Consider the following 25,603-nt stretch of genomic DNA (forward strand, 5'->3'; position numbering starts at 1 on the left):
CTGGGGCTGGGGCTAGGTTTAGGGCTAGGCCCTTTGTTAGGAATAGGGTCAAGGCCTTACATAAGGACAGTGTCAGGGCAAGGCCTAGGAGGAGCACAAAGGCCTCTATACGATCAGCATCAGGGGATGGGGCTGCGGCTGGGGCTGGGACTGGGGCTGGGGCTAGGGCTGGGACTGTAGCTGCGGCTAGGGCTAGGGCTGGGGCTGGGGCTTGGGCTCGGGCTGGGGCTGGGGCTAGGGCAGGGGCTGGGGCTAGGGCTGGGGCTACTGCTGGGGCTGGGACTGGGGCTAGGGCTGGGGCTGGGGCTGGGGCTGGAGCTGGGGCTGAGGCTAAGGCTAGGGCTGGGTCTGGGGCTAGTGCTGGGGCGGGGGCTGGGGCTAGGGCTGGGGCTAGGGCTGGGGCTAGGGCTAGGGCTGGGGCTGGGGCTGGTGCTGGACCTGTTGCTGGGGCTGGAGCTGGGGCTGAGGCTAACGCTAGGGCTGTGTCTGGGGCTAGTGATGGGGCTGGGGCTCGGGCTGGGACTGGGGCTAGGGCTGGGGCTGGGGCTGGTGTTGGAGCTGGGGCTGGACCTGTGGCTGGGGTTGGGGCTGGGGCTTTGGCTGGGGCTGCAGCTGGGACTTAGGCTAAGGCTAGGGCTGGGTCTGGGGCTAGTGATGGGGCTGGGGCTCGGGCTCGGGCTGGGACTGGGGCTAGGGCTGGGGCTGGGGCTGGTGTTGGAGCTGGGGCTGGGGCTGGGGCTGGGACTAGGGCTAGGGCTGGGGCTAGGGCTAGGGCTGGGGCTGGGGGTAGGGCTGGGGCTGGACCTGTGGCTGGGGTTGGGGCTGGGGCTTTGGCTGGGGCTTTGGCTGGGGCTGAGGCTAAGGCTAGGGCTGGGTCTGGGGCTAGTGCTGGGGCTGGGGCTGGGGCTGGGGCTGGGGCTACTGCTGGGGCTGGGGCTGGGGCTGGGACTGGGGCTAGGGCTAGGGCTGGGGCTGGGGCTGGGGCTGGAGCTGGGGCTGAGGCTAAGGCTAGGGCTGGGTCTGGGGCTAGTGCTGGGGCGGGGGCTGGAGCTGGGGCTGGGACTGGGGCTAGGGCTGGGGCTGGGGCTGGGGCTGGGACTGGGGCTGGGGCTAGGGCTGGGACTGCGGCTGCGGCTAGGGCTGGGGCTGGGGCTTGGGCTCGGGCTGGGGCTGGGGCTGGGGCTGGGGCTGGGGCTGGGGCTGGGGCTGGGGCTACTGCTGGGGCTGGGCCTGGGGCTGGGACTGGGGCTAGGGCTGGGGCTGGGGCTGGGGCTGGACCTGGGGCTGAGGCTAAGGCTAGGGCTGGGTCTGGGGCTAGTGCTGGGGCGGGGGCTGGGGCTGGGGCTGAGACTGGGGCTGGGGCTTGACCTGTGGCTGGGGCTGGGGCTGGTGCTTTGGCTGGGGCTGGAGCTGGGGCTGAGGCTAAGGCTAGGGCTGTGTCTGGGGCTAGTGCTGGGGCTGGGCCTGGGGCTGGGACTGGGGCTAGGGCTGGGTCTGGGGGTGGGTCTGGGGCTACTGCTTGGGCTGGGGCTGGGACTGGGGCTAGGGCTGGGGTTGGGGCTAGGGCTGGAGCTGGGGCTGAGGTTAAGTTTAGGGCTGGGTCTGGGGCTAGTGCTGGGGCAGGGGCTGGGGCTGGGGCTGGGACTGGGGCTAGGGATAGGGCTGAGGCTGGGGCTGGGGCTGGGGCTGGGGCTAGGGCTGGGACTGCGGCTGCGGCTAGGGCTAGGGCTGGGGCTGGGTCTTGGGCTACTGCTGGGGCTGGGGCTGGGGCTGGAGCTGGGGCTGAGGCTAAGGCTAGCGCTGGGTCTGGGGCTAGTGCTGGGGCGGGGGCTGGGGCTGTGACTGGGGCTAGGGCTGGGGCTAGGGCTAGGGCTGGGGCTGGGGCTGGGGATGGACCTGTGGCTGGGGCTGGGGCTGGTGCTTTGGCTGGGGCTGGAGCTGGGGCTGAGGCTAACGCTAGGGCTGGGGCTGGGGCTAGTGATGGGGATGGGGCTCGGGCTGGGACTGGTGCTAGGGCCGGGGCTGGGGCTGGTGTTGGAGCTGGGGCTGGGGCTGGGGCTGGGACTAGGGCTAGGGCTGGGGCTAGGGCTAGGGCTGGGGCTAGGGCTAGGGCTGGGGCTGGGGCTGGACCTGTGGCTGGGTTTGGGGCTGGGGCTTTGGCTGGGGCTGCAGCTGGGGCTGAGGCTAAGGCTAGGGCTGGGTCTGGGGCTAGTGCTGGGGCTGGGGCTGGGGCTGGGACTGGGGCTAGGGCTGGGGCTTTGGCTGGGGCTGCAGCTGGGGCTGAGGCTAAGGCTAGGGCTGGGTCTGGGGCTAGTGCTGGGGCTGGGGCTGGGACTGGGGCTATGGCTGGTGCTGGGGCTGGGGCTGGATCTGTGGCTGGGGCTGGGGCTTTGGCTGGGGCTGGGGCTGGGGCTGAGGCTAAGGCTAGGGCTGGGTCTGGGGCTAGTGCTGGGGCTGGGGCTAGGGCTGGGGCTGTGGCTGGGGCTGGGGCTGGGGCTAGGGCTGGGACTGCAGCTGCGGCTAGGGCTAGGGCTGGGGCAGGGGCTTGGGCTCGGGCTGGGGCTGGGGCTAGGGCAGGGGCTGGGGTTAGGGCTGGGGCTGGGGCTACTGCTGGGGCTGGGGCTGGGGCTGGGACTGGGGCTAGGGCTAGGGCTGGGGCTGGGGCTGAGACTGGGGCTAGGGCTGGGGTTAGGGCTAGGGCTGGGGTTGGGGCTGGACCTGGGGCTGGACCTGTGGCTGGGGCTGGGGCTGGTGCTTTGGCTGGGGCTGGAGCTGGGGCTGAGGCTAAGGCTAGGGCTGGGTCTGGGGCTAGTGCCGGGGCTGGGGCTGGGGCTGGGACTGGGGCTAGGGACGGGGCTGGGGCTGGGGCTGGGGCTGGGGCTAGGGCTGGGGCTGGGGCTGGAGCTGGGGCTGAGGTTAACGCTAGGGCTGGGTCTGGGGCTAGTGCTGGGGCGGGGGCTGGGGCTGGGGCTGGGACTACGGCTAGGGCTGGGGCTACGGCTCGGGCTGGGGCTGGGGCTGGGGCTAGACCTGTGGCTGGGGTTGGGGCTGGGGCTTTGGCTGGGGCTGCAGCTGGGGCTGAGGCTAAGGCTAGGGCTGGGTCTGGGGCTAGTGCTGGGGCTGGGGCTGGGGCTGGGGCTGGGGCTGGGACTGGGGCTAGGGATAGGGCTGAGGCTGGGGCTGGGGCTGGGGCTGGGGCTAGGGCTGGGACTACGGCTGCGGCTAGGGCTAGGGCTGGGGCTGGGGCTTGGGCTCGGGCTGGGGCTGGGGCTAGGGCAGGGGCTGAGGCTAGGGCTGGGGCTGGGGCTACTGCTGGGGCTGGGGCTGGGGCTGGGACTGGGGCTAGGACTGGGGCTAGGGCTGGGGCTGGGGCTGGGGCTGGGGCTGGGGCTAGGTTTAGGGCTAGGCCCTTTGTTAGGAATAGGGTCAAGGCCTTACATAAGGACAGTGTCAGGGCAAGGCCTAGGAGGAGCACAAAGGCCTCTATACGATCAGCATCAGGGGATGGGGCTGCGGCTGGGGCTGGGACTGGGGCTGGGGCTAGGGCTGGGACTGTAGCTGCGGCTAGGGCTAGGGCTGGGGCTGGGGCTTGGGCTCGGGCTGGGGCTGGGGCTAGGGCAGGGGCTGGGGCTAGGGCTGGGGCTACTGCTGGGGCTGGGACTGGGGCTAGGGCTGGGGCTGGGGCTGGGGCTGGGGCTGGAGCTGGGGCTGAGGCTAAGGCTAGGGCTGGGTCTGGGGCTAGTGCTGGGGCGGGGGCTGGGGCTAGGGCTGGGGCTAGGGCTGGGGCTAGGGCTAGGGCTGGGGCTGGGGCTGGTGCTGGACCTGTTGCTGGGGCTGGAGCTGGGGCTGAGGCTAACGCTAGGGCTGTGTCTGGGGCTAGTGATGGGGCTGGGGCTCGGGCTGGGACTGGGGCTAGGGCTGGGGCTGGGGCTGGTGTTGGAGCTGGGGCTGGACCTGTGGCTGGGGTTGGGGCTGGGGCTTTGGCTGGGGCTGCAGCTGGGGCTTAGGCTAAGGCTAGGGCTGGGTCTGGGGCTAGTGATGGGGCTGGGGCTCGGGCTCGGGCTGGGACTGGGGCTAGGGCTGGGGCTGGGGCTGGTGTTGGAGCTGGGGCTGGGGCTGGGGCTGGGACTAGGGCTAGGGCTGGGGCTAGGGCTAGGGCTGGGGCTGGGGGTAGGGCTGGGGCTGGACCTGTGGCTGGGGTTGGGGCTGGGGCTTTGGCTGGGGCTTTGGCTGGGGCTGAGGCTAAGGCTAGGGCTGGGTCTGGGGCTAGTGCTGGGGCTGGGGCTGGGGCTGGGGCTGGGGCTACTGCTGGGGCTGGGGCTGGGGCTGGGACTGGGGCTAGGGCTAGGGCTGGGGCTGAGGCTGGGGCTGGAGCTGGGGCTGAGGCTAAGGCTAGGGCTGGGTCTGGGGCTAGTGCTGGGGCGGGGGCTGGAGCTGGGGCTGGGACTGGGGCTAGGGCTGGGGCTGGGGCTGGGGCTGGGGCTGGGACTGGGGCTGGGGCTAGGGCTGGGACTGCGGCTGCGGCTAGGGCTGGGGCTGGGGCTTGGGCTCAGGATGGGGCTGGGGCTGGGGCTGGGGCTGGGGCTGGGGCTGGGGCTGGGGCTGGGGCTACTGCTGGGGCTGGGCCTGGGGCTGGGACTGGGGCTAGGGCTGGGGCTGGGGCTGGGGCTGGACCTGGGGCTGAGGCTAAGGCTAGGGCTGGGTCTGGGGCTAGTGCTGGGGCGGGGGCTGGGGCTGGGGCTGAGACTGGGGCTGGGGCTTGACCTGTGGCTGGGGCTGGGGCTGGTGCTTTGGCTGGGGCTGGAGCTGGGGCTGAGGCTAAGGCTAGGGCTGTGTCTGGGGCTAGTGCTGGGGCTGGGCCTGGGGCTGGGACTGGGGCTAGGGCTGGGTCTGGGGGTGGGTCTGGGGCTACTGCTTGGGCTGGGGCTGGGACTGGGGCTAGGGCTGGGGTTGGGGCTAGGGCTGGAGCTGGGGCTGAGGTTAAGGTTAGGGCTGGGTCTGGGGCTAGTGCTGGGGCTGGGGCTGGGACTGGGGCTAGGGATAGGGCTGAGGCTGGGGCTGGGGCTGGGGCTAGTGCTGGGACTGCGGCTGCGGCTAGGGCTAGGGCTGGGGCTGGGTCTTGGGCTACTGCTGGGGCTGGGGCTGGGGCTGGAGCTGGGGCTGAGGCTAAGGCTAGCGCTGGGTCTGGGGCTAGTGCTGGGGCGGGGGCTGGGGCTGTGACTGGGGCTAGGGCTGGGGCTAGGGCTAGGGCTGGGGCTGGGGCTGGGGATGGACCTGTGGCTGGGGCTGGGGCTGGTGCTTTGGCTGGGGCTGGAGCTGGGGCTGAGGCTAACGCTAGGGCTGGGGCTGGGGCTAGTGATGGGGATGGGGCTCGGGCTGGGACTGGTGCTAGGGCCGGGGCTGGGGCTGATGTTGGAGCTGGGGCTGGGGCTGGGGCTGGGACTAGGGCTAGGGCTGGGGCTAGGGCTAGGGCTGGGGCTAGGGCTAGGGCTGGGGCTGGGGCTGGACCTGTGGCTGGGTTTGGGGCTGGGGCTTTGGCTGGGGCTGCAGCTGGGGCTGAGGCTAAGGCTAGGGCTGGGTCTGGGGCTAGTGCTGGGGCTGGGGCTGGGGCTACTGCTGGGGCTGGGGCTGGGGCTGGGACTGGGGCTAGGGCTGGGGCTTTGGCTGGGGCTGCAGCTGGGGCTGAGGCTAAGGCTAGGGCTGGGTCTGGGGCTAGTGCTGGGGCTGGGGCTGGGGCTACTGCTGGGGCTGGGGCTGGGGCTGGGACTGGGGCTATGGCTGGTGCTGGGGCTGGGGCTGGATCTGTGGCTGGGGCTGGGGCTTTGGCTGGGGCTGGGGCTGGGGCTGAGGCTAAGGCTAGGGCTGGGTCTGGGGCTAGTGCTGGGGCTGGGGCTGGGGCTGGGGCTGTGGCTGGGGCTGGGGCTGGGGCTAGGGCTGGGACTGCAGCTGCGGCTAGGGCTAGGGCTGGGGCAGGGGCTTGGGCTCGGGCTGGGGCTGGGGCTAGGGCAGGGGCTGGGGTTAGGGCTGGGGCTGGGGCTACTGCTGGGGCTGGGGCTGGGGCTGGGACTGGGGCTAGGGCTAGGGCTGGGGCTGGGGCTGAGACTGGGGCTAGGGCTGGGGCTAGGGCTAGGGCTGGGGCTGGGGCTGGACCTGTGGCTGGGGCTGGGGCTGGTGCTTTGGCTGGGGCTGGAGCTGGGGCTGAGGCTAAGGCTAGGGCTGGGTCTGGGGCTAGTGCCGGGGCTGGGGCTGGGGCTGGGACTGGGGCTAGGGCCGGGGCTGGGGCTGGGGCTGGGGCTGGGGCTGGGGCTGGAGCTGGGGCTGAGGTTAAGGCTAGGGCTGGGTCTGGGGCTAGTGCTGGGGCGGGGGCTGGGGCTGGGACTACGGCTAGGGCTTGGGCTACGGCTCGGGCTGGGGCTGGGGCTGGGGCTAGACCTGTGGCTGGGGTTGGGGCTGGGGCTTTGGCTGGGGCTGCAGCTGGGGCTGAGGCTAAGGCTAGGGCTGGGTCTGGGGCTAGGGCTGGGGCTGGGGCTGGGGCTGGGGCTGGGGCTGGGACTGGGGCTAGGGATAGGGCTGAGGCTGGGGCTGGGGCTGGGGCTGGCGCTAGGGCTGGGACTACGGCTGCGGCTAGGGCTAGGGCTGGGGCTGGGGCTTGGGCTCGGGCTGGGGCTGGGGCTAGGGCAGGGGCTGAGGCTAGGGCTGGGGCTGGGGCTACTGCTGGGGCTGGGGCTGGGGCTGGGACTGGGGCTAGGGCTGGGGCTAGGGCTAGGGCTGGGGCTGGGGCTGGGGATGGACCTGTGGCTGGGGCTGGGGCTGGTGCTTTGGCTGGGGCTGGAGCTGGGGCTGAGGCTAACGCTAGGGCTGGGGCTGGGGCTAGTGATGGGGATGGGGCTCGGGCTGGGACTGGTGCTAGGGCCGGGGCTGGGGCTGGTGTTGGAGCTGGGGCTGGGGCTGGGGCTGGGACTAGGGCTAGGGCTGGGGCTAGGGCTAGGGCTGGGGCTAGGGGCTAGGGCTGGGGCTGGGGCTGGACCTGTGCCTGGGTTTGGGGCTGGGGCTTTGGCTGGGGCTGCAGCTGGGGCTGAGGCTAAGGCTAGGGGCTGGGTCTGGGGCTAGTGCTGGGGCTGGGGCTGGGGCTACTGCTGGGGCTGGGGGCTGGGGCTGGGACTGGGGCTAGGGCTGGGGGCTTTGGCTGGGGCTGCAGCTGGGGCTGAGGCTAAGGCTAGGGCTGGGTCTGGTGCTAGTGCTGGGGCTGGGGCTGGGGCTACTGCTGGGGCTGGGGCTGGGGCTGGGACTGGGGCTATGGCTGGTGCTGGGGCTGGGGCTGGATCTGTGGCTGGGGGCTGGGGCTTTGGCTGGGGCTGGGGCTGAGGCTAAGGCTAGGGCTGGGTCTGGGGCTAGTGCTGGGGCTGGGGCTAGGGCTGGGGCTGTGGCTGGGGCTAGGGCTGGGACTGCAGCTGCGGCTAGGGCTAGGGCTGGGGCAGGGGCTTGGGCTCGGGCTGGGGCTGGGGCTAGGGCAGGGGCTGGGGTTAGGGCTGGGGCTGGGGCTACTGCTGGGGCTGGGGCTGGGGCTGGGACTGGGGCTAGGGCTAGGGCTGGGGCTGGGGCTGGGGCTGAGACTGGGGCTAGGGCTGGGGCTAGGGCTAGGGCTGGGGCTGGGGCTGGACCTGTGGCTGGGGCTGGGGCTGGTGCTTTGGCTGGGGCTGGAGCTGGGGCTGAGGCTAAGGCTAGGGCTGGGTCTGGGGCTAGTGCTGGGGCGGGGGCTGGGGCTGGGGCTGGGACTACGGCTAGGGCTGGGGCTACGGCTCGGGCTGGGGCTGGGGCTGGGGCTAGACCTGTGGCTGGGGTTGGGGCTGGGGCTTTGGCTGGGGCTGCAGCTGGGGCTGAGGCTAAGGCTAGGGCTGGGTCTGGGGCTAGTGCTGGGGCTGGGGCTGGGGCTGGGGCTGGGGCTGGGACTGGGGCTAGGGATAGGGCTGAGGCTGGGGCTGGGGCTGGGGCTAGGGCTGGGACTGCGGCTGCGGCTAGGGCTAGGGCTGGGGCTGGGGCTTGGGCTCGGGCTGGGGCTGGGGCTAGGGCAGGGGCTGGGGCTAGGGCTGGGGCTACTGCTGGGGCTGGGACTGGGGCTAGGGCTGGGGCTGGGGCTGGGGCTGGAGCTGGGGCTGAGGCTAAGGCTAGGGCTGGGTCTGGGGCTAGTGCTGGGGCGGGGGCTGGGGCTAGGGCTGGGGCTAGGGCTGGGGCTAGGGCTAGGGCTGGGGCTGGGGCTGGTGCTGGACCTGTTGCTGGGGCTGGAGCTGGGGCTGAGGCTAACGCTAGGGCTGTGTCTGGGGCTAGTGATGGGGCTGGGGCTCGGGCTGGGACTGGGGCTAGGGCTGGGGCTGGGGCTGGGGCTTGGGCTCGGGCTGGGGCTGGGGCTAGGGCAGGGGCTGAGGCTAGGGCTGGGGCTGGGGCTACTGCTGGGGCTGGGGCTGGGGCTGGGACTGGGGCTAGGGCTGGGGCTAGGGCTAGGGCTGGGGCTGGGGCTGGGGATGGACCTGTGGCTGGGGCTGGGGCTGGTGCTTTGGCTGGGGCTGGAGCTGGGGCTGAGGCTAACGCTAGGGCTGGGGCTGGGGCTAGTGATGGGGATGGGGCTCGGGCTGGGACTGGTGCTAGGGCCGGGGCTGGGGCTGGTGTTGGAGCTGGGGCTGGGGCTGGGGCTGGGACTAGGGCTAGGGCTGGGGCTAGGGCTAGGGCTGGGGCTAGGGCTAGGGCTGGGGCTGGGGCTGGACCTGTGCCTGGGTTTGGGGCTGGGGCTTTGGCTGGGGCTGCAGCTGGGGCTGAGGCTAAGGCTAGGGCTGGGTCTGGGGCTAGTGCTGGGGCTGGGGCTGGGGCTACTGCTGGGGCTGGGGCTGGGGCTGGGACTGGGGCTAGGGCTGGGGCTTTGGCTGGGGCTGCAGCTGGGGCTGAGGCTAAGGCTAGGGCTGGGTCTGGTGCTAGTGCTGGGGCTGGGGCTGGGGCTACTGCTGGGGCTGTGGCTGGGGCTGGGACTGGGGCTATGGCTGGTGCTGGGGCTGGGGCTGGATCTGTGGCTGGGGCTGGGGCTTTGGCTGGGGCTGGGGCTGGGGCTGAGGCTAAGGCTAGGGCTGGGTCTGGGGCTAGTGCTGGGGCTGGGGCTAGGGCTGGGGCTGTGGCTGGGGCTAGGGCTGGGACTGCAGCTGCGGCTAGGGCTAGGGCTGGGGCAGGGGCTTGGGCTCGGGCTGGGGCTGGGGCTAGGGCAGGGGCTGGGGTTAGGGCTGGGGCTGGGGCTACTGCTGGGGCTGGGGCTGGGGCTGGGACTGGGGCTAGGGCTAGGGCTGGGGCTGGGGCTGGGGCTGAGACTGGGGCTAGGGCTGGGGCTAGGGCTAGGGCTGGGGCTGGGGCTGGACCTGTGGCTGGGGCTGGGGCTGGTGCTTTGGCTGGGGCTGGAGCTGGGGCTGAGGCTAAGGCTAGGGCTGGGTCTGGGGCTAGTGCTGGGGCGGGGGCTGGGGCTGGGGCTGGGACTACGGCTAGGGCTGGGGCTACGGCTCGGGCTGGGGCTGGGGCTGGGGCTAGACCTGTGGCTGGGGTTGGGGCTGGGGCTTTGGCTGGGGCTGCAGCTGGGGCTGAGGCTAAGGCTAGGGCTGGGTCTGGGGCTAGTGCTGGGGCTGGGGCTGGGGCTGGGGCTGGGGCTGGGACTGGGGCTAGGGATAGGGCTGAGGCTGGGGCTGGGGCTGGGGCTAGGGCTGGGACTGCGGCTGCGGCTAGGGCTAGGGCTGGGGCTGGGGCTTGGGCTCGGGCTGGGGCTGGGGCTAGGGCAGGGGCTGAGGCTAGGGCTGGGGCTGGGGCTACTGCTGGGGCTGGGGCTGGGGCTGGGACTGGGGCTAGGACTGGGGCTAGGGCTGGGGCTGGGGCTGGGGCTGGGGCTGGGGCTAGGTTTAGGGCTAGGCCCTTTGTTAGGAATAGGGTCAAGGCCTTACATAAGGACAGTGTCAGGGCAAGGCCTAGGAGGAGCACAAAGGCCTCTATACGATCAGCATCAGGGGATGGGGCTGCGGCTGGGGCTGGGACTGGGGCTGGGGCTAGGGCTGGGACTGTAGCTGCGGCTAGGGCTAGGGCTGGGGCTGGGGCTTGGGCTCGGGCTGGGGCTGGGGCTAGGGCAGGGGCTGGGGCTAGGGCTGGGGCTACTGCTGGGGCTGGGACTGGGGCTAGGGCTGGGGCTGGGGCTGGGGCTGGAGCTGGGGCTGAGGCTAAGGCTAGGGCTGGGTCTGGGGCTAGTGCTGGGGCGGGGGCTGGGGCTAGGGCTGGGGCTAGGGCTGGGGCTAGGGCTAGGGCTGGGGCTGGGGCTGGTGCTGGACCTGTTGCTGGGGCTGGAGCTGGGGCTGAGGCTAACGCTAGGGCTGTGTCTGGGGCTAGTGATGGGGCTGGGGCTCGGGCTGGGACTGGGGCTAGGGCTGGGGCTGGGGCTGGTGTTGGAGCTGGGGCTGGACCTGTGGCTGGGGTTGGGGCTGGGGCTTTGGCTGGGGCTGCAGCTGGGACTTAGGCTAAGGCTAGGGCTGGGTCTGGGGCTAGTGATGGGGCTGGGGCTCGGGCTCGGGCTGGGACTGGGGCTAGGGCTGGGGCTGGGGCTGGTGTTGGAGCTGGGGCTGGGGCTGGGGCTGGGACTAGGGCTAGGGCTGGGGCTAGGGCTAGGGCTGGGGCTGGGGGTAGGGCTGGGGCTGGACCTGTGGCTGGGGTTGGGGCTGGGGCTTTGGCTGGGGCTTTGGCTGGGGCTGAGGCTAAGGCTAGGGCTGGGTCTGGGGCTAGTGCTGGGGCTGGGGCTGGGGCTGGGGCTGGGGCTACTGCTGGGGCTGGGGCTGGGGCTGGGACTGGGGCTAGGGCTAGGGCTGGGGCTGGGGCTGGGGCTGGAGCTGGGGCTGAGGCTAAGGCTAGGGCTGGGTCTGGGGCTAGTGCTGGGGCGGGGGCTGGAGCTGGGGCTGGGACTGGGGCTAGGGCTGGGGCTGGGGCTGGGGCTGGGACTGGGGCTGGGGCTAGGGCTGGGACTGCGGCTGCGGCTAGGGCTGGGGCTGGGGCTTGGGCTCGGGCTGGGGCTGGGGCTGGGGCTGGGGCTGGGGCTGGGGCTGGGGCTGGGGCTACTGCTGGGGCTGGGCCTGGGGCTGGGACTGGGGCTAGGGCTGGGGCTGGGGCTGGGGCTGGACCTGGGGCTGAGGCTAAGGCTAGGGCTGGGTCTGGGGCTAGTGCTGGGGCGGGGGCTGGGGCTGGGGCTGAGACTGGGGCTGGGGCTTGACCTGTGGCTGGGGCTGGGGCTGGTGCTTTGGCTGGGGCTGGAGCTGGGGCTGAGGCTAAGGCTAGGGCTGTGTCTGGGGCTAGTGCTGGGGCTGGGCCTGGGGCTGGGACTGGGGCTAGGGCTGGGTCTGGGGGTGGGTCTGGGGCTACTGCTTGGGCTGGGGCTGGGACTGGGGCTAGGGCTGGGGTTGGGGCTAGGGCTGGAGCTGGGGCTGAGGTTAAGTTTAGGGCTGGGTCTGGGGCTAGTGCTGGGGCAGGGGCTGGGGCTGGGGCTGGGACTGGGGCTAGGGATAGGGCTGAGGCTGGGGCTGGGGCTGGGGCTGGGGCTAGGGCTGGGACTGCGGCTGCGGCTAGGGCTAGGGCTGGGGCTGGGTCTTGGGCTACTGCTGGGGCTGGGGCTGGGGCTGGAGCTGGGGCTGAGGCTAAGGCTAGCGCTGGGTCTGGGGCTAGTGCTGGGGCGGGGGCTGGGGCTGTGACTGGGGCTAGGGCTGGGGCTAGGGCTAGGGCTGGGGCTGGGGCTGGGGATGGACCTGTGGCTGGGGCTGGGGCTGGTGCTTTGGCTGGGGCTGGAGCTGGGGCTGAGGCTAACGCTAGGGCTGGGGCTGGGGCTAGTGATGGGGATGGGGCTCGGGCTGGGACTGGTGCTAGGGCCGGGGCTGGGGCTGGTGTTGGAGCTGGGGCTGGGGCTGGGGCTGGGACTAGGGCTAGGGCTGGGGCTAGGGCTAGGGCTGGGGCTAGGGCTAGGGCTGGGGCTGGGGCTGGACCTGTGGCTGGGTTTGGGGCTGGGGCTTTGGCTGGGGCTGCAGCTATGGCTGAGGCTAAGGCTAGGGCTGGGTCTGGGGCTAGTGCTGGGGCTGGGGCTGGGGCTGGGACTGGGGCTAGGGCTGGGGCTTTGGCTGGGGCTGCAGCTGGGGCTGAGGCTAAGGCTAGGGCTGGGTCTGGGGCTAGTGCTGGGGCTGGGGCTGGGACTGGGGCTATGGCTGGTGCTGGGGCTGGGGCTGGATCTGTGGCTGGGGCTGGGGCTTTGGCTGGGGCTGGGGCTGGGGCTGAGGCTAAGGCTAGGGCTGGGTCTGGGGCTAGTGCTGGGGCTGGGGCTAGGGCTGGGGCTGTGGCTGGGGCTGGGGCTGGGGCTAGGGCTGGGACTGCAGCTGCGGCTAGGGCTAGGGCTGGGGCAGGGGCTTGGGCTCGGGCTGGGGCTGGGGCTAGGGCAGGGGCTGGGGTTAGGGCTGGGGCTGGGGCTACTGCTGGGGCTGGGGCTGGGGCTGGGACTGGGGCTAGGGCTAGGGCTGGGGCTGGGGCTGAGACTGGGGCTAGGGCTGGGGCTAGGGCTAGGGCTGGGGTTGGGGCTGGACCTGGGGCTGGACCTGTGGCTGGGGCTGGGGCTGGTGCTTTGGCTGGGGCTGGAGCTGGGGCTGAGGCTAAGGCTAGGGCTGGGTCTGGGGCTAGTGCCGGGGCTGGGGCTGGGGCTGGGACTGGGGCTAGGGACGGGGCTGGGGCTGGGGCTGGGGCTGGGGCTAGGGCTGGGGCTGGGGCTGGAGCTGGGGCTGAGGTTAACGCTAGGGCTGGGTCTGGGGCTAGTGCTGGGGCGGGGGCTGGGGCTGGGGCTGGGACTACGGCTAGGGCTGGGGCTACGGCTCGGGCTGGGGCTGGGGCTGGGGCTAGACCTGTGGCTGGGGTTGGGGCTGGGGCTTTGGCTGGGGCTGCAGCTGGGGCTGAGGCTAAGGCTAGGGCTGGGTCTGGGGCTAGTGCTGGGGCTGGGGCTGGGGCTGGGGCTGGGGCTGGGACTGGGGCTAGGGATAGGGCTGAGGCTGGGGCTGGGGCTGGGGCTGGGGCTAGGGCTGGGACTACGGCTGCGGCTAGGGCTAGGGCTGGGGCTGGGGCTTGGGCTCGGGCTGGGGCTGGGGCTAGGGCAGGGGCTGAGGCTAGGGCTGGGGCTGGGGCTACTGCTGGGGCTGGGGCTGGGGCTGGGACTGGGGCTAGGACTGGGGCTAGGGCTGGGGCTGGGGCTGGGGCTGGGGCTGGGGCTAGGTTTAGGGCTAGGCCCTTTGTTAGGAATAGGGTCAAGGCCTTACATAAGGACAGTGTCAGGGCAAGGCCTAGGAGGAGCACAAAGGCCTCTATACGATCAGCATCAGGGGATGGGGCTGCGGCTGGGGCTGGGACTGGGGCTGGGGCTAGGGCTGGGACTGTAGCTGCGGCTAGGGCTAGGGCTGGGGCTGGGGCTTGGGCTCGGGCTGGGGCTGGGGCTAGGGCAGGGGCTGGGGCTAGGGCTGGGGCTACTGCTGGGGCTGGGACTGGGGCTAGGGCTGGGGCTGGGGCTGGGGCTGGAGCTGGGGCTGAGGCTAAGGCTAGGGCTGGGTCTGGGGCTAGTGCTGGGGTGGGGGCTGGGGCTAGGGCTGGGGCTAGGGCTGGGGCTAGGGCTAGGGCTGGGGCTGGGGCTGGTGCTGGACCTGTTGCTGGGGCTGGAGCTGGGGCTGAGGCTAACGCTAGGGCTGTGTCTGGGGCTAGTGATGGGGCTGGGGCTCGGGCTGGGACTGGGGCTAGGGCTGGGGCTGGGGCTGGTGTTGGAGCTGGGGCTGGACCTGTGGCTGGGGTTGGGGCTGGGGCTTTGGCTGGGGCTGCAGCTGGGGCTTAGGCTAAGGCTAGGGCTGGGTCTGGGGCTAGTGATGGGGCTGGGGCTCGGGCTCGGGCTGGGACTGGGGCTAGGGCTGGGGCTGGGGCTGGTGTTGGAGCTGGGGCTGGGGCTGGGGCTGGGACTAGGGCTAGGGCTGGGGCTAGGGCTAGGGCTGGGGCTGGGGGTAGGGCTGGGGCTGGACCTGTGGCTGGGGTTGGGGCTGGGGCTTTGGCTGGGGCTTTGGCTGGGGCTGAGGCTAAGGCTAGGGCTGGGTCTGGGGCTAGTGCTGGGGCTGGGGCTGGGGCTGGGGCTGGGGCTGGGGCTACTGCTGGGGCTGGGGCTGGGGCTGGGACTGGGGCTAGGGCTAGGGCTGGGGCTGAGGCTGGGGCTGGAGCTGGGGCTGAGGCTAAGGCTAGGGCTGGGTCTGGGGCTAGTGCTGGGGCGGGGGCTGGAGCTGGGGCTGGGACTGGGGCTAGGGCTGGGGCTGGGGCTGGGGCTGGGGCTGGGACTGGGGCTGGGGCTAGGGCTGGGACTGCGGCTGCGGCTAGGGCTGGGGCTGGGGCTTGGGCTCAGGATGGGGCTGGGGCTGGGGCTGGGGCTGGGGCTGGGGCTGGGGCTGGGGCTGGGGCTACTGCTGGGGCTGGGCCTGGGGCTGGGACTGGGGCTAGGGCTGGGGCTGGGGCTGGGGCTGGACCTGGGGCTGAGGCTAAGGCTAGGGCTGGGTCTGGGGCTAGTGCTGGGGCGGGGGCTGGGGCTGGGGCTGAGACTGGGGCTGGGGCTTGACCTGTGGCTGGGGCTGGGGCTGGTGCTTTGGCTGGGGCTGGAGCTGGGGCTGAGGCTAAGGCTAGGGCTGTGTCTGGGGCTAGTGCTGGGGCTGGGCCTGGGGCTGGGACTGGGGCTAGGGCTGGGTCTGGGGGTGGGTCTGGGGCTACTGCTTGGGCTGGGGCTGGGACTGGGGCTAGGGCTGGGGTTGGGGCTAGGGCTGGAGCTGGGGCTGAGGTTAAGGTTAGGGCTGGGTCTGGGGCTAGTGCTGGGGCGGGGGCTGGGGCTGGGACTGGGGCTAGGGATAGGGCTGAGGCTGGGGCTGGGGCTGGGGCTAGGGCTGGGACTGCGGCTGCGGCTAGGGCTAGGGCTGGGGCTGGGTCTTGGGCTACTGCTGGGGCTGGGGCTGGGGCTGGAGCTGGGGCTGAGGCTAAGGCTAGCGCTGGGTCTGGGGCTAGTGCTGGGGCGGGGGCTGGGGCTGTGACTGGGGCTAGGGCTGGGGCTAGGGCTAGGGCTGGGGCTGGGGCTGGGGATGGACCTGTGGCTGGGGCTGGGGCTGGTGCTTTGGCTGGGGCTGGAGCTGGGGCTGAGGCTAACGCTAGGGCTGGGGCTGGGGCTAGTGATGGGGATGGGGCTCGGGCTGGGACTGGTGCTAGGGCCGGGGCTGGGGCTGATGTTGGAGCTGGGGCTGGGGCTGGGGCTGGGACTAGGGCTAGGGCTGGGGCTAGGGCTAGGGCTGGGGCTAGGGCTAGGGCTGGGGCTGGGGCTGGACCTGTGGCTGGGTTTGGGGCTGGGGCTTTGGCTGGGGCTGCAGCTGGGGCTGAGGCTAAGGCTAGGGCTGGGTCTGGGGCTAGTGCTGGGGCTGGGGCTGGGGCTACTGCTGGGGCTGGGGCTGGGGCTGGGACTGGGGCTAGGGCTGGGGCTTTGGCTGGGGCTGCAGCTGGGGCTGAGGCTAAGGCTAGGGCTGGGTCTGGGGCTAGTGCTGGGGCTGGGGCTGGGGCTACTGCTGGGGCTGGGGCTGGGGCTGGGACTGGGGCTATGGCTGGTGCTGGGGCTGGGGCTGGATCTGTGGCTGGGGCTGGGGCTTTGGCTGGGGCTGGGGCTGGGGCTGAGGCTAAGGCTAGGGCTGGGTCTGGGGCTAGTGCTGGGGCTGGGGCTGGGGCTGGGGCTGTGGCTGGGGCTGGGGCTGGGGCTAGGGCTGGGACTGCAGCTGCGGCTAGGGCTAGGGCTGGGGCAGGGGCTTGGGCTCGGGCTGGGGCTGGGGCTAGGGCAGGGGCTGGGGTTAGGGCTGGGGCTGGGGCTACTGCTGGGGCTGGGGCTGGGGCTGGGACTGGGGCTAGGGCTAGGGCTGGGGCTGGGGCTGGGGCTGAGACTGGGGCTAGGGCTGGGGCTAGGGCTAGGGCTGGGGCTGGGGCTGGACCTGTGGCTGGGGCTGGGGCTGGTGCTTTGGCTGGGGCTGGAGCTGGGGCTGAGGCTAAGGCTAGGGCTGGGTCTGGGGCTAGTGCCGGGGCTGGGGCTGGGGCTGGGACTGGGGCTAGGGCCGGGGCTGGGGCTGGGGCTGGGGCTGGGGCTGGGGCTGGAGCTGGGGCTGAGGTTAAGGCTAGGGCTGGGTCTGGGGCTAGTGCTGGGGCGGGGGCTGGGGCTGGGACTACGGCTAGGGCTTGGGCTACGGCTCGGGCTGGGGCTGGGGCTGGGGCTAGACCTGTGGCTGGGGTTGGGGCTGGGGCTTTGGCTGGGGCTGCAGCTGGGGCTGAGGCTAAGGCTAGGGCTGGGTCTGGGGCTAGGGCTGGGGCTGGGGCTGGGGCTGGGGCTGGGGCTGGGACTGGGGCTAGGGATAGGGCTGAGGCTGGGGCTGGGGCTGGGGCTGGCGCTAGGGCTGGGACTACGGCTGCGGCTAGGGCTAGGGCTGGGGCTGGGGCTTGGGCTCGGGCTGGGGCTGGGGCTAGGGCAGGGGCTGAGGCTAGGGCTGGGGCTGGGGCTACTGCTGGGGCTGGGGCTGGGGCTGGGACTGGGGCTAGGGCTAGGGCTGGGGCTGGGGCTGGGGCTGAGACTGGGGCTAGTGCTGGGGCTAGGGCTAGGGCTGGGGCTGGGGCTGGACCTGTGGCTGGGGCTGGGGCTGGTGCTTTGGCTGGGGCTGGAGCTGGGGCTGAGGCTAAGGCTAGGGCTGGGTCTGGGGCTAGTGCCGGGGCTGGGGCTGGGGCTGGGGCTGGGGCTAGGGCCGGGGCTGGGGCTGGGGCTGGGGCTGGGGCTAGGGCTGGGGCTGGGGCTGGAGCTGGGGCTGAGGTTAAGGCTAGGGCTGGGTCTGGGGCTAGTGCTGGGGCGGGGGCTGGGGCTGGGGCTGGGACTACGGCTAGGGCTGGGGCTACGGCTCGGGCTGGGGCTGGGGCTGGGGCTAGACCTGTGGCTGGGGTTGGGGCTGGGGCTTTGGCTGGGGCTGCAGCTGGGGCTGAGGCTAAGGCTAGGGCTGGGTCTGGGGCTAGTGCTGGGGCTGGGGCTGGGGCTGGGGCTGGGGCTGGGGCTGGGACTGGGGCTAGGGATAGGGCTGAGGCTGGGGCTGGGGCTGGGGCTGGGGCTAGGGCTGGGACTACGGCTGCGGCTAGGGCTAGGGCTGGGGCTGGGGCTTGGGCTCGGGCTGGGGCTGGGGCTAGGGCAGGGGCTGAGGCTAGGGCTGGGGCTGGGGCTACTGCTGGGGCTGGGGCTGGGGCTGGGACTGGGGCTAGGACTGGGGCTAGGGCTGGGGCTGGGGCTGGGGCTGGGGCTGGGGCTAGGTTTAGGGCTAGGCCCTTTGTTAGGAATAGGGTCAAGGCCTTACATAAGGACAGTGTCAGGGCAAGGCCTAGGAGGAGCACAAAGGCCTCTATACGATCAGCATCAGGGGATGGGGCTGCGGCTGGGGCTGGGACTGGGGCTGGGGCTAGGGCTGGGACTGTAGCTGCGGCTAGGGCTAGGGCTGGGGCTGGGGCTTGGGCTCGGGCTGGGGCTGGGGCTAGGGCAGGGGCTGGGGCTAGGGCTGGGGCTACTGCTGGGGCTGGGACTGGGGCTAGGGCTGGGGCTGGGGCTGGGGCTGGAGCTGGGGCTGAGGCTAAGGCTAGGGCTGGGTCTGGGGCTAGTGCTGGGGCGGGGGCTGGGGCTAGGGCTGGGGCTAGGGCTGGGGCTAGGGCTAGGGCTGGGGCTGGGGCTGGTGCTGGACCTGTTGCTGGGGCTGGAGCTGGGGCTGAGGCTAACGCTAGGGCTGTGTCTGGGGCTAGTGATGGGGCTGGGGCTCGGGCTGGGACTGGGGCTAGGGCTGGGGCTGGGGCTGGTGTTGGAGCTGGGGCTGGACCTGTGGCTGGGGTTGGGGCTGGGGCTTTGGCTGGGGCTGCAGCTGGGACTTAGGCTAAGGCTAGGGCTGGGTCTGGGGCTAGTGATGGGGCTGGGGCTCGGGCTCGGGCTGGGACTGGGGCTAGGGCTGGGGCTGGGGCTGGTGTTGGAGCTGGGGCTGGGGCTGGGGCTGGGACTAGGGCTAGGGCTGGGGCTAGGGCTAGGGCTGGGGCTGGGGGTAGGGCTGGGGCTGGACCTGTGGCTGGGGTTGGGGCTGGGGCTTTGGCTGGGGCTTTGGCTGGGGCTGAGGCTAAGGCTAGGGCTGGGTCTGGGGCTAGTGCTGGGGCTGGGGCTGGGGCTGGGGCTGGGGCTACTGCTGGGGCTGGGGCTGGGGCTGGGACTGGGGCTAGGGCTAGGGCTGGGGCTGGGGCTGGGGCTGGAGCTGGGGCTGAGGCTAAGGCTAGGGCTGGGTCTGGGGCTAGTGCTGGGGCGGGGGCTGGAGCTGGGGCTGGGACTGGGGCTAGGGCTGGGGCTGGGGCTGGGGCTGGGGCTGGGACTGGGGCTGGGGCTAGGGCTGGGACTGCGGCTGCGGCTAGGGCTGGGGCTGGGGCTTGGGCTCGGGCTGGGGCTGGGGCTGGGGCTGGGGCTGGGGCTGGGGCTGGGGCTGGGGCTACTGCTGGGGCTGGGCCTGGGGCTGGGACTGGGGCTAGGGCTGGGGCTGGGGCTGGGGCTGGACCTGGGGCTGAGGCTAAGGCTAGGGCTGGGTCTGGGGATAGTGCTGGGGCGGGGGCTGGGGCTGGGGCTGAGACTGGGGCTGGGGCTTGACCTGTGGCTGGGGCTGGGGCTGGTGCTTTGGCTGGGGCTGGAGCTGGGGCTGAGGCTAAGGCTAGGGCTGTGTCTGGGGCTAGTGCTGGGGCTGGGCCTGGGGCTGGGACTGGGGCTAGGGCTGGGTCTGGGGGTGGGTCTGGGGCTACTGCTTGGGCTGGGGCTGGGACTGGGGCTAGGGCTGGGGTTGGGGCTAGGGCTGGAGCTGGGGCTGAGGTTAAGGTTAGGGCTGGGTCTGGGGCTTGTGCTGGGGCGGGGGCTGGGGCTGGGACTGGGGCTAGGGATAGGGCTGAGGCTGGGGCTGGGGCTGGGGCTGGGGCTAGGGCTGGGACTGCGGCTGCGGCTAGGGCTAGGGCTGGGGCTGGGTCTTGGGCTACTGCTGGGGCTGGGGCTGGGGCTGGAGCTGGGGCTGAGGCTAAGGCTAGCGCTGGGTCTGGGGCTAGTGCTGGGGCGGGGGCTGGGGCTGTGACTGGGGCTAGGGCTGGGGCTAGGGCTAGGGCTGGGGCTGGGGCTGGGGATGGACCTGTGGCTGGGGCTGGGGCTGGTGCTTTGGCTGGGGCTGGAGCTGGGGCTGAGGCTAACGCTAGGGCTGGGGCTGGGGCTAGTGATGGGGATGGGGCTCGGGCTGGGACTGGTGCTAGGGCCGGGGCTGGGGCTGGTGTTGGAGCTGGGGCTGGGGCTGGGGCTGGGACTAGGGCTAGGGCTGGGGCTAGGGCTAGGGCTGGGGCTAGGGCTAGGGCTGGGGCTGGGGCTGGACCTGTGGCTGGGGCTGGACCTGTGGCTGGGTTTGGGGCTGGGGCTTTGGCTGGGGCTGCAGCTGGGGCTGAGGCTAAGGCTAGGGCTGGGGCTGGGGCTAGTGCTGGGGCTGGGGCTGGGGCTACTGCTGGGGCTGGGGCTGGGGCTGGGACTGGGGCTAGGGCTGGGGCTTTGGCTGGGGCTGCAGCTGGGGCTGAGGCTAAGGCTAGGGCTGGGTCTGGGGCTAGTGCTGAGGCTGGGGCTGGGGCTACTGCTGGGGCTGGGGCTGGGGCTGGGACTGGGGCTATGGCTGGTGCTGGGGCTAGGGCTGGATCTGTGGCTGGGGCTGGGGCTTTGGCTGGGGCTGGGGCTGGGGCTGAGGCTAAGGCTAGGGCTGGGTCTGGGGCTAGTGCTGGGGCTGGGGCTAGGGCTGGGGCTGTGGCTGGGGCTGGGGCTGGGGCTAGGGCTGGGACTGCAGCTGCGGCTAGGGCTAGGGCTGGGGCAGGGGCTTGGGCTCGGGCTGGGGCTGGGGCTAGGGCAGGGGCTGGGGTTAGGGCTGGGGCTGGGGCTACTGCTGGGGCTGGGGCTGGGGCTGGGACTGGGGCTAGGGCTAGGGCTGGGGCTGGGGCTGGGGCTGAGACTGGGGCTAGGGCTGGGGCTAGGGCTAGGGCTGGGGCTGGGGCTGGACCTGTGGCTGGGGCTGGGGCTGGTGCTTTGGCTGGGGCTGGAGCTGGGGCTGAGGCTAAGGCTAGGGCTGGGTCTGGGGCTAGTGCCGGGGCTGGGGCTGGGGCTGGGACTGGGGCTAGGGCCGGGGCTGGGGCTGGGGCTGGGGCTGGGGCTAGGGCTGGGGCTGGGGCTGGAGCTGGGGCTGAGGTTAAGGCTAGGGCTGGGTCTGGGGCTAGTGCTGGGGTGGGGGCTGGGGCTGGGGCTGGGACTACGGCTAGGGCTGGGGCTACGGCTCGGGCTGGGGCTGGGGCTGGGGCTAGACCTGTGGCTGGGGTTGGGGCTGGGGCTTTGGCTGGGGCTGCAGCTGGGGCTGAGGCTAAGGCTAGGGCTGGGTCTGGGGCTAGTGCTGGGGCTGGGGCTGGGGCTGGGGCTGGGGCTGGGACTGGGGCTAGGGATAGGGCTGAGGCTGGGGCTGGGGCTGGGGCTGGCGCTAGGGCTGGGACTACGGCTGCGGCTAGGGCTAGGGCTGGGGCTGGGGCTTGGGCTCGGGCTGGGGCTGGGGCTAGGGCAGGGGCTGAGGCTAGGGCTGGGGCTGGGGCTACTGCTGGGGCTGGGGCTGGGGCTGGGACTGGGGCTAGGACTGGGGCTAGGGCTGGGGCTGGGGCTGGGGCTGGGGCTGGGGCTAGGTTTAGGGCTAGGCCCTTTGTTAGGAATAGGGTCAAGGCCTTACATAAGGACAGTGTCAGGGCAAGGCCTAGGAGGAGCACAAAGGCCTCTATAGGATCAGCATCAGGGGATGGGGCTGCGGCTGGGGCTGGGACTGGGGCTGGGGCTAGGGCTGGGACTGTAGCTGCGGCTAGGGCTAGGGCTGGGGCTGGGGCTTGGGCTCGGGCTGGGGCTGGGGCTAGGGCAGGGGCTGGGGCTAGGGCTGGGGCTACTGCTGGGGCTGGGACTGGGGCTAGGGCTGGGGCTGGGGCTGGGGCTGGAGCTGGGGCTGAGGCTAAGGCTAGGGCTGGGTCTGGGGCTAGTGCTGGGGCGGGGGCTGGGGCTAGGGCTGGGGCTAGGGCTGGGGCTAGGGCTGGGGCTAGTGCTAGGTCTGGGGCTGGGGCTGGGGCTGGACCTGTTGCTGGGGCTGGAGCTGGGGCTGAGGCTAACGCTAGGGCTGTGTCTGGGGCTAGTGATGGGGCTGGGGCTCGGGCTGGGACTGGGGCTAGGGCTGGGGCTGGGGCTGGTGTTGGAGCTGGGGCTGGACCTGTGGCTGGGGTTGGGGCTGGGGCTTTGGCTGGGGCTGCAGCTGGGGCTTAGGCTAAGGCTAGGGCTGGGTCTGGGGCTAGTGCTGTGGCTGTGGCTGGGGCTGGGGCTGGGGCTGGGGCTGGGGCTAGGGCTGGGACTGCGGCTGCGGCTAGGGCTGGGGCTGGGGCTTCGGCTCGGGCTGGGGCTGGGGCTAGGGCAGGTGCTCGGGCTGGGGCTTGGGCTGGGGCTAGGTTTAGGGCTAGGCCCTTAGTTAGGAATAGGGTCAAGGCCTTACTTAAGGACAGTGTCAGGGCAAGGCCTAGGAGGAGCACAAAGGCCTCTATACGATCAGCATCAGGGGATGGGGCTGCGGCTGGGGCTGGACTTGGGGCCTTAGTTAGAAATAGTGTCAATGCCTTAGTTACCACATTGTCAGGGGAAGGCCTAGGAGGATCGCAAGGGCCTCTATAGGATCAGCATAAGGGTCTAGGCCTGGGGCTGGGCCTGGGTCGAGGGTTGGGGCTAGGGCTGTGACTGCGGCTGCGGCTAGGGCTTGGGCTGGCGCTTGGGCTGGGGCTGGGGCTGGGGCTGGGGCTGGGACTAGGCCTGGGCCTGGGGCTAGTGCTAGGGCTGGGGCTCGGGTTGGGGTTGGGGCTGGGGCTATGGCAGGGGCTGGGGCTGGGGCTGGGGCTATGGCAGGGGCTGGGGCTGGGGCTGGAACTGGAGCTAGGCCTGGGGCTGGGGCTGGGGCTAGGATTAGGGATAGGTCCTTAGTTACAAATAGTGTCAAGGCCTTAGTTAAGGACAGTGTCAGGGAAAGGCCTATGAGGAGCACAAGGGCCTGTGTAGGATCAGCATTAGGGGCCGGGGCTGGTGCTTTGGCTGGGGCTGGAGCTGGGGATAGGGCTGTGGCTCGGGCTGGGGTTAGGGCTAGGGCTACGGCCTTAGTTAGGAATAGTGTCAAGGCCTTAGTTAGGGTCACTGTCAGGGCCTTAGTTACGGTTAGCATCAGAGCCTACATTACATAAAATATCAGGGCCTGAGCTAGAAGTAGTGTCAGGGCCTTGGTTAGGATGAGCGTCAGAGCCTTTGTTATGTATAATGGCAGGGACAGAGTTATGAGGTGAGTCAGACCCTTAGTTACAGACAGTATCACAGCCTGAGTTAGTAGTTTCAACGCCTTAGTTAACCAGTGTCAGGGCAAGGCCTAGGAGGAGCATAAAGGCCTCTGTAGGATCAGGGGCTGGGGTTTGGGCTAGGGCTGGGGCTAGGGCCTTAGTTAGGAATAGTTTCAAGGCATTAGTAAGGAACAGTGTCAAGGCCTTAGTTAGGGTTAGCATCAGAGACTTCATTAGGATTAATTTCACGGCCTGAGTTAGAAGTAGTGTCATCACCTTAGTGAGGGTCAGTGTCAAGGCCTCAGTTAGTACGAGAGTCAGAGCCTTTCTTATGTATAATTGCAGGGCCAGAGTTGGGACGAGAGTCAGGCCCTTAGTTAGGGACACTGTCAGGGCCTTAGTTAGGGACAGTATCACAGCCTGAGTTAGTAGTAGTGTCAAGGCCTTAGTTACGGACAGTGTCAGGACCTTATTTTCAACGAGCATCAGAGCCTTTCTTCATTATCGTGTCGGGGCCTGATTTAGGAGTAGTGTCAAGGCCTTAGTTAGGGTCAGTGTCAGGGGCTTACTTAGGAGTACAGTCAAGGCCTTATTTAGGATTAGTGTCAGAGACTTAGTTAGGATTAGCATCAGAGCCTTCATTAGGTATCGTGTGAGGGCCTGAGCTTGTAGTAGTGTCAGGGACTGAGTTAGGAATAGAATCATTGCCTCTCTTAGGAACAGTGTCAGGGTCTGTGTTCAGTGTAGTGTCAGGGCATAAATTAGGACACTGTCAGGGCCTTACTTAGCACTAGCATCAGAGCCTTGGTTAGGATTAGCATCAGAGCCTTCATTAGGTATCGTATCAGGACCTGAGCTTGGAGTAGTGTCAGGGCCTTAGTTAGGGACAGTGTCAGGGCCTGAGTTAGGATTAGCATCAGAGCCTTGGTTAGGTATCGTGTCATGGCCTGAGTTAGCCATAGTCTCAGGCCCTACTTTGGGACTGTGTCAGGGCCTTGGTTAGCACTACCATCAGAGCCTTTGTTAGGGACAGTGTCAGGGTCTTGGTTAGGACTGGCGTCCGGGCCTTCTGTTAGGTACACTGTCAGGGCCTCAGTCAGGCATAGGGTTACGGACTTTGTTAGGGACAGTATCAGGCCCTGATGCTGTCCCCTATAGTCTCAGCTGTCACTAAATAATGCCCTGATCCTGTCCACAACTAAGGCCCTGAATATGTCCCTAAGTGCATCTCTGACGATGTCCTTAACAGCCTGAACTCTCTTCAAGTTATCTCTGAGGCTCTGACACTGGCCCTTCCTAAGGCCTCACCCCGGGGTTGTCCCAGGCTGCTGGGCAGTTTTCTCTTGTCCGCATCTCCGGCCAGCGGCCTGCCATTGGCCACTCTAAGATTCTGCGATGCAGTGGTCCCACGTGGGATGTGCCTGTGTAGGCTCACCTGTGGGAGGAGAGTCATGGCCACTCCGCCCTCCAGGGGACTGCGGCTCAGGGTAGGCATCTCTCAGCCAGTGTCTGGAGAACGGGTTCTGTGTCCTTGTTTGTTGTAAATCCCTTGGAGTTACCTCTAACATTTTTTAAATGGATATCCCCCTCAGGATAATTTGATAATAATTTGATTATATCAATAATCAAATTACTGATAAATAATATAAATTACTTACCACATAAAAATTCAGGAATGACATTATGAGAATGAGCAGGAAAACACTGGATGCCCCCCACCCCCAATGATCTATTACTTGGAGGAGTTAAAATTCTAATGAGAAAACACTCACTCTCCTCACCCCCTTGGGTGTCAGCACAAGGCGGAAATCAGCTGCATCCTTTATTTATCCCTCTGATTTTCCAGAACCTTTCCTTCAAGGAGAAATCTCTGGGCTCTGCGGGAGCTGTCAGTGGTGACCATCCGGTAAATCTGACACTGAAAAGCAAGAGGAAAAGAGATAGAGGAGGAGATGAGAATCGGTGATGGGGAGAAGCAGGGGCATCCCCGTTCAATCGCAGGCCGAGGGTCTGGGTTAATCTCCAACGAAGCTAAGGACCACCAGGATCTGGCCCCACTGGCCTTGTCACCTGGTGTGGGGACTGGGGACAGCCAAACCACCATGGCCACTCTCAGAGAAATAAAGAAGGTGGGAGGGCACCCCGAGAGCCAGATTGAAAATGGTCATGCTGTGAGATAGTAAGATGCCCTTTTCAGAAAAGTGAAGACTGTTCTCTTGGCTCTCAAAGACTTGCAAATACTCTGTGTCCTTCTGGAGGCATGCTGAAGGCTTCAGCCTTTGAGGGCAGTAATGGGAGTGCATCGGGGCTCAACACCATCCAGCACTCACTCACTCCTTGAGGGTGCCGAGGATGACCAGTGACCACCCCTCGGGTGCCGTGGGGCCTGAAATTCCCTGATCACCGAGGACGGGAGGGGCCGCACAGACACTCCACTGGACCACCGGGGGCTTGGCCGGTGGGCTACATACAGTCCTTTATCAGATACATGGTCTGCAAACATCCTGCGCCATTTTGGATGGTGGCTTATCTTATTCCTTGCTCCTTTTACACACAACTCCTTTTCATTTTGAGGAAGTCTAATTCATCTATTTTGTCTTTTGTTGCTTGTGCTCTCAGTAGATCTAAGATATCATGACCAAATCCAAGGTCGTGAAGATTTACTCTCATGTTTTCTTCTACGAGTTTTATAATTTTGGCTCTTGCACCTAGGCCTTTGGTCCATTTTGTGTTCATTTTGTATATGGGGTGGGGGGAGGTAAGGGTCCAACTTTACTCTTCTGCATGTGGGTATCCAGTTGTTCCACTACCTGTGCTAACTGTTCGGGAGAAAATACCTGCAAATGATGCGACCAACAAGGTCTTAATTCTGAAATATACAAACGGCTCATACAGCTCAAAAAAGAAAAAAAAATCAAAAAATAAGCAGAAGGTCTAAACAGACATTTCTCCAAAGACATACAGATAGCCAACAGGCACATGAAAAGATGCTCCACATCGCTAATTATTAGAGAACGCAAATCAAAACTACAGCGAGTTATCACCTCATAGTGGTCAGAATGGCCATCATTAAAATGTC

The sequence above is a fragment of the Mesoplodon bidens genome, assembly GCF_964165515.1.
Source record: "Mesoplodon bidens genome assembly, chromosome: 19".
Lineage (NCBI taxonomy): Eukaryota > Metazoa > Chordata > Mammalia > Artiodactyla > Ziphiidae > Mesoplodon > Mesoplodon bidens.